Here is an 8,501-nt window from a genome sequence, read left to right as displayed (position 1 = left end):
AAAGTCTTTGGATAGAGGGAATATAGAAATCAGAAATTGCCTAAAAAATAATCTTTAACTTTTTATTTCTTATAAGACATTGTTTATCTTAGTAGGGGCCTTGTACCCTGACCCCATGTAAGGATGATTTTAAACTTGTAAACAGTAACAGCAAACCCATAAATAGAACTAAGTTTCTGAAGGCAGAAAAAATATGTCCATTACTTCAATGTAGAACCCGGACCGGAAAAGGATGAGATTCGTAGAGTGTCCCCACTGTGAGACAAACAGGGCCATACAACAGTGTATTTGAAATGGATATATGAAGCTTCTAGAAAGGCAGGTTGAGGAAGTCTCAAGGAATCCCGCTAAGCTATGGCTTAGAAAGCAAGAACATGTGTTCTTGTGTGACTGAGAACAGTTTGAACTCCACGGAGAGCAGGCTGACCTGAGGGAGGCAGCCACAGGCTATGAGGAGAACTGGAGGATAGCAAAGAGCACAGAAAATTTCAAATGAAAAAACAGGGGCAAAGGTATGATGAAGACCATGAAATGACTGAAATCAGCCAGAATTTTCTTTCAGAAATTTTCTATTTAAACTTTCAGCAGGAGGCTGAGGCAGGAGAATTGCCTGAACCCAGGAGGCAGAGGTTGCGGTGAGCTGAGATCATGCCATTGCACTCCAGCCTGGGTAACAAGAGCGAAACTCCGTCTCAAAATAAATAAATAAATAAATAATAAAAAATAAATAATAAATAAACTTTCAGGTTAAATTTCTTGAGATGAAAAAAATTCAATCAATAAAATGAAAAGATTTGCCAAAGAGGAGACTGACTTCCAGCATGAATAGAAGAGGTCAGCAACCCGGTCCTCAAAAAAAAAAAACTATAAAGCTGGACAAAAGTGTCAGAAACAACCATTTTAGCCCTTTGGAAATCCAACAAAGGCATCCAGCAAACTAAGAAGTGTTTATTCATAAAAATTACTGAGCCTCAAAAATATTATGCTAAGTGAAAGAAGCTAGACACAAAGATGACATCTTGTATTATTCCATACATAAATATCCAGAAAAAGCAAATTTAAAGAGTCAGAAATATCAATGATTGCCTGAGAGTAAAGAGAGTGGAACTAGAATTAATTGCCAGTGAGATCAAGGGATATTTGGGGAGTATGAGAAAAGTTTTAAAATTCTATTATGATGGCTACGCAACTCCATACATTTACTAAAAATTGTGAAAATACACAGTTCTTTTGTTGTACTAAACTCTAATCCCTAGTAAACTTTTTCACAAAGCATTGCCTACCATTCTGCTGCTTCTCTAATGAAGTCCCTCTTGCACCCTAGGCAAAAGCCTTCATACATATGATATTGTTATAAAGTGTTCCTGACATTTGCTATGCTATCTACAATAATGAGAACTTTAAAGACATGAGATACAAGCCAAAGCATAAAGATTTCGTTGCATGAAACTTATAAACCTGTAAGCTGCAGACCAAATACAACCCAGACACTTGGTTTTTTGGCCTATGTCATGCTTTATTTTCAATCATTTTAACAGGATGCACCATAAAGTCTACATTTCTGGCTGCTGTTGAATACTGAAAGACGTAGCAAAAATGAGCTTGTACTTTTACATGGCAGTTGTCATACAGTCCACTCAGTCCTTCAACACTTCCTCTTACTCCTCTATTAGCAATCTCTGGCCTAGCTCCTTTAGGCCAATGCTACTCCCAACTCTAATGTCAATTACTAAAGGCAGTCAAAAAGTGAGGGTATTTTTTTATTTTCTTATTTCTTAATGGTTGTGGATACAAAAAAAAAAAAAAATGATCCTTAGAAAACATCCAAAAGCCTCATTTTGGAACAGAAGGATAGGATAAATTGTGAGAATTTACCTTTCTTTCCCATGGTGAGTTTGAGAGGAAAACAACCCTAGTTAGAAGCAACTGATAGTGGTCATAAAAAGGGATGCAAACCAACTAAACTTCCTGAGGACCAACCATGTGCAAAACTTGGTGCCAAATGCTGCAGAGGGCCAAATATAAGCCTGAAGCTAAATAAGCTCAGGGTCTAGTTTCATGATTCCCAAGTCGTGAGTATCAAGTCCCTGAGGTATACATACCAAGTATTATCACCCTACTAAGTCATGTTAGTAATAATTAATCGATTAAGTCATAATTAGTCAACAAAGTCATCTTATATATACACGTACAAAAAATTTTGCATATAGGATGATACTGTTGTAACAACTAAAGTTTAAAAATGTTTAAATGCAGTGGTGTCATGTATTAAACAACAAGGACTGTAGCTACTATTATATAATATATGGAACCACGAAGTTCTTTATATTAAAAAGGAGTACTACAAAAGTATTCTATCACTGAGTATAAACTAAATTAGAGGACAATTGGGAAGTATCTGTTAATTTTTAATTAGGATACATGATGTTTATTGCATATTGTTTGTAATGATATAATTCAATAAAAACAAGATTTAAACCTACCAGAGGATAAGAGAGGACAGTAGACTAGAGAGTTTCTTCCAGATAATAGAACCATGGTCTACCAGATGACCTAATCAAGGATTTTCACCTTTAGTCAAGGCAGTAAGTCATTGATGTTCCTGTCCAACATCATTCGAGCATCACTATGGGCAATGTCTATGATGCCATTTCTAATTCTCCCTTTTAAAAAGTGGGTTTACTCTGATTATTTGGATTTTGCAGCTTACCTTTTGGTTTATAGGATGCTGAACCAGAAAAGCCATATTAGAATCTAATGAAGAGGAAATTACATTAATCAGAATCTTGCACCACTACATTTAAAATTTTTTTAATTTCAGTTATATCTGTATCATCCTATATTTAAATTTTTGTGCATTTATGTGTGACTTTTGGACTAATTATGACTTATTTGATTATTAGTTGACCAATATAACTTAGTAGGCTGATAATCCTTGGTACATATACCTGAGGGATTTGATATTCATAACTTGAGAATAATGACAGTAGACCATGGCTTATGAAGTGACTAGAGAGGCTAAATCAGCTGATGAAGTGACTAAATGAGATCTTGGAATTGTCTCTCTTAAAGAGAGAGTATTCCATATATGGCAGGAAGAATGTGTATGGATCTGTGTTGAGTAGCCAAAGGATTCTAGACTATCAGATGTAAGTTCTTAATTTTTCTATTACTATCAAACCCAGATTTTGAAAAATTATGCAGCCACCCTTGTAGATAGAGATCATTTAGCAGAATTCTGAGAAATGAGATATAAGCAAAAGTTGTAGGGTAGGGCTTTGTAAAACGATCCTTAAAAGAAGTGCACATTGGGAGTCATGTCAGTAAGATGAAAGAATAGAAGCCACAGACTTCCGTCCCCTAAACAGACATAATTAACAATAATATGCAGTCCCAAAATCTTTAGAGAACTCCAGAAACAACTGAAGAAATTGCAGTATCCCAGGCAAGTGCAAAGCCAAAACATCCACATAACAGCCCTTCCCCCAAGCTAGCACAGCTCAGCTCAATCAGGAGAAAGTGTCCAAATTATGGCTTCTTCCTAAAGAGGAAAAGGGAAAAATAGAACATACATCCAATGTCTTAGCTTTTCCAGGGGGCTACCTGAGGGACTGTTTTCTGTCTTGCTTAACTTGAAGCACCAGCAGGAAACCAGCATAGCTTGAATGCCTTGACACCACTGAGAGCAAGAGAGCCAGGCAGTTCTTTGTTGCACTGGAGAATCTGCAGTACTGAAGACAGACACCAGAGAGAGCAAAAAATTATAAACTCCTGAAAACCTCAAAATTTTCTCCTCACTGTCTTCAAAGAACGTAATGTCTCTTAATAATTTACTGCTCATGTTAAAGATCAGAAAGCATCCAGAAGTTTCACATAATAAAAGAAGTTATCATTTTACAGTAAGCTTACCTGCTATTAAAAAGAGTGAAGAGAAGGCAAAGGAGCAGGGGAAGGTACAGAAATCAATACCTGTCTTGGATGCCAGACCTCACAATTGATCTGATAGAAAAAGTGTTACCCTTGAACATGCTAACCTGAACATAATATGAACTCTAATTTCCTCTCCACATGCCATATTTGTGGCCTCAAATATGAGAAGTCCTTTAAATTTCTAAGCTTCCTTCTTATATGATATTGATTAAGTTTTTTACATTTTATGTCCTATAGTATTATTTTCAGGCTCATAAACTATATAGCACCAAACCAAGGCTGTTTAATATATAAAGAGACCTTTGACCACCTTTAAAACAAGAAAGATATGATATGTGCAAGCTCAAAGAAAACATATATCCAGAAAAGGTTTGAAAGGCCCCTGCTCCCAGAATCTCTAGTCAGGCTGATTAGTGAAGGCTTTTCCCTGTACAAAGCCAGTCCTTAAAGATTTGCAGAGATGGCTTCCTACTCAAAAAAAAAAAAAAAAAAAAAACAGCAATAAATCAATCAATTAATCATTAAAATAACAAGACAAAGAAACAAGTGATCATGGCCCAATCAAAGGAACAAGGTACATTTCCAAAATCTAACCTGATACCGACTGAATTATGTCTTTTCCAAACTTCATATGTTGAAGCCCTAATACCCAATGTGATGGTACTCAGATATAGGTCCAAAGAGGAACTGGTACTATTCCTTACTACTCCTTCTAAAACTATTTCAAACAATCGATGAGGCCAGAAGGACCCTCAAAATCATGCAAATACGTAGAAATTAAATAACCTGTTCCTCAATGATCACTGGGTCAACAATGAAATCAAAATGGAAATTGAAAAAGATTCTCTGAATTGAACAATAATAGTGACACAACCTATCAAAACCTCTGTGACATGGAAAAACTGATGCCAAGATGAAAGTTCATAGCATTAAATGCCTACATTAAAAAGTCTGAACAAGCACAAATAGACAATCTAAGGTCATACCTCACAGAACTGGAGAAACAAGAATAATCCAAACCAAACCTAAACCCAGCAGAAGAAAAGAAATAACAAAGATCAGAGCAGAACCAAATAAAGTTGAAATAAAAATAATACAAAATTTAAATGAAACAAAAAGTTGGTTCTTCGAAAAGGTAAATAAAATTGATAGACCATTAATAAGATTAACCAAGAAAAGAAGATAGAAGATCGAAATAAGCTCAATTGGAAACAAAATGGTAGATAATAAAATCATCTTATCATGATTCAAGGCTACCATGAACACCTTTATGCACATAACCTAGAAAACCTAGAAGAGATGGATACATTCCTGGAAATATACAACCCTTCTAGATTAAAGTAGGAAGATACAGAATCTCTGAACAAACCAATAACAAGCACCAAGATTGAAATGGTAATAAAAATCCAGGACCAGATGGATTCGCAACTGAATTCTATCAGACATTCAAGGAAGAATTGGTGCTAATTCCGTTGACACTACTCCACAAGATAGAAAAAGAGGGTGTCCTCCCTAAATCATTCCAATACCATATCACCCTAATACCAAAACCAGGGAAGAACACAACAAAAAAGAAAACTATAGATCAATATCTCTGATGAACATGGATGCTAAAATCCTCAACAAAATACTAGCAAACTTAATTCAACAGTATATCAAAAAGATAATCCACCATGATCAAGTGGGTTTCAAAACAGGAATACAGGCATGGTTTAAAATGCATAAGTTGATAAATATGATACCACATAAATGGAATTAAAAACAAAAATCATATGATCAGCTCAATAGATACAGAAGAACCATTTGATGAAATCCAGCATCTGTTTATGATTAAAACCCTCAGAAAATAGGCATGGAGGGGACATACCTTAAGGCATGGAGGGGACATAAAAGCCATCTATGGCAAACCCGCAGCCAAAATTATACTAAATGGAAAAAAGTTGAAAGCATTCCCCCTGAGAACTGGAACAAGACAAGAATTCCCACTTCACCACTTCTATTCAACATAGTTCTGGAAGTCCAAGCCAGAGCAATCAAACAAGAAAAAGAAATAAAGTGCATCTGAATCAGTAAAGAGGAAGTCAAACTGTCACTATTTGCTGATGATATGATTTTTTTTATTTCGTTTTTTTTTTTTTTTTTTTTTTTTTTGGTGGTGGGGACGGAGTTTCACTCTTGTTACCCAGGCTGGAGTGCAATTGCACTATCTCGGCTCACCGCAACCTCCGCCTCCTGGGTTCTGGCAATTCTCCTGCCTCAGCCTCCTGAGTAGCTGGGATTACAGGCACGTGCCACCATGCCCAGCTAATTTTTTGTATTTTTAGTAGAGACGGGGTTTCACCATGTTGACCAGGATGGTATCGATCTCTTGACCTCGTGATCCACCTGCCTAGGCCTCCCAAAGTGCTGGGATTACAGGCTTGAGCCACCACGCCTGGCCATTTTTTCTTTTTTTATTGCATTTTAGGTTTGGGGGTACATGTGAAGAACATGCAAGATTGTTGCATAGGTACATACATGGCAGTGTGGTTTGCTGCCTTCCTTCCCCTCACCTGTATCTGTCATTTCTCCCCATACTATCTCTTCCCACCTCCCCACACCCCCACCCCATTTCCCCCCAACGGACCCCAGTGTGTAGTGCTCCCCTTTCTGTGTCCATGTGTTCTCATTGTTCAACACCTGCCTATGAGTGAGAACATGCGGTGTTTGATTTTCTGCTCTTGTGTCAGTTTGCTGAGAATGATGGTTTCCAGGTTCATCCATGTCCCTACAAAGGACATGAACTCATCGTTTTTTATGGCTGCGTAATATTCCATGGTGTATATGTACCACATTTCAAGATGATATGATTTTATATCTAGAAAACCCTAAAGATTCATCCAAAATGCTTCTAGAACTGATCAATGAATTCAGCAAAATTTCAAGATACAAAATTAATGTACACAGATAAGTAGCTCTGTAATATTCTAACGGTGACCAAGCAGAAAATCAAATCAAGAACTCAACCGCTTTCACTACAACTGAAAAAAAAAAAAAAAAAAAAAAAAACCCTTAGGAATATACCTTACCAAGGACATGAAAAACCTCTACAAAGATAACTACAAAACACCCCTAAGAGAATTCATAGGCAACACAATATTGATTCTACCCCTCCCATGCTCATGGATGAGTAGAATCAATATTGGGAAAATGACCATACTGCCAAAAGCAAAGTCAATACAAATTCCATCAAAATACCACCATCATTCTTCACAGAACTAGAAAAAAAAATCTTAAAATTCATATAGAACCAAAAAAGGGCCTGCATAACCAATGCAAGACTACGTTAAAAGAGCAAATCTGGAGAAATCACCTTACCTGACTTCAAACTATACTATAATAAAGCCATAGTTACCAAAACAGCAAGATACTGGTATAAAAAATAGCCACACAGACCAATGAAACAGAATAGAGAACCAAGAAATAAAGCCAAATACTTACAGTCAATTGATCTTCTACAAACCACACAAAAACATAAAGTAGGGAAAGGACACTCTATTAAACAAATGATACTGGAATAATTGGTAAGCCACATGTAGAATAAAGAAACTGGATTCTCATCTCTCATCTTATACAAAAATCAACTCAAGATAGATAAAGCCTTAAATCTAAGACCTGATACCATAAAGACTCTAGAAGACAACATCAGAAAACCCCTTCTAGACATTGGCTTTGGCAAAGACTTCATGAACAAGAACCCAAAAGCAAATGCAACAAAATCAAAGATAAATAGGTGGGTCTTAATTAAACTAAAAATCTTCTGCACAACAAAAGAAATGACCAGCAGAATTAACAGACAATCCACAGAGTGGGAGAAAATCTTCACAATCTATACATTTGACAAAGGACTAATATTCAGAATCTATAACAAACTCAAACAAATCAGCAAGAAAAACACAATCCCATCAAAAAGTGTGGTTGAATAGACAATTCTCAAAAGAAGGTATACAAATGGCCAAGAAGCATATAGAAAATGCTCAACATTACTAATTATCAGGGAAATGCGAATCAAAAGCCCAATAAGATACCCCTAATTCCTGCAAGAATGGTTATAATCAAAACATAACAGATTGGCATGGATATGGCAAAAAGGGAATAATTTTACACTGTTGGTGGAAATGTAAACTAATACAATCACTATGGAAAATGATGTGGAGATTCCTTAAAGAACTAAAAATATATCTACCGTTTGATCCAGCAATTCCACCGCTAGGTATCTACCCAGAGGAAAAGACAATATATGAAAAACCATACTTGCACATGCATGTTTATAGGAGCACAACTTGCATTGCAAAAATATGGAACCAACCCAAATGCCCATCAATCAATGAGTAGATAAAGAAAATGTGGTATATGTATACCATGGAATACTATTCAGCCATAAAAAGGAACAAAATAATGGCAGTCAAAGCAACCTGGATAGAATTGGAGACTATTTTTCTAAGAGAAGTAACTCAGAAATGGAAAACCAAACATTGTATATTCTCACTCTTATGTGGGAGTTAAGCTATGAGGATGCAAAGGCATGAGAA

The sequence above is a fragment of the Saimiri boliviensis genome, chromosome 3, assembly GCF_048565385.1.
Source record: "Saimiri boliviensis isolate mSaiBol1 chromosome 3, mSaiBol1.pri, whole genome shotgun sequence".
NCBI classification, from domain to species: domain Eukaryota; kingdom Metazoa; phylum Chordata; class Mammalia; order Primates; family Cebidae; genus Saimiri; species Saimiri boliviensis.
Note: the sequence above shows the minus strand (reverse complement) of the source record.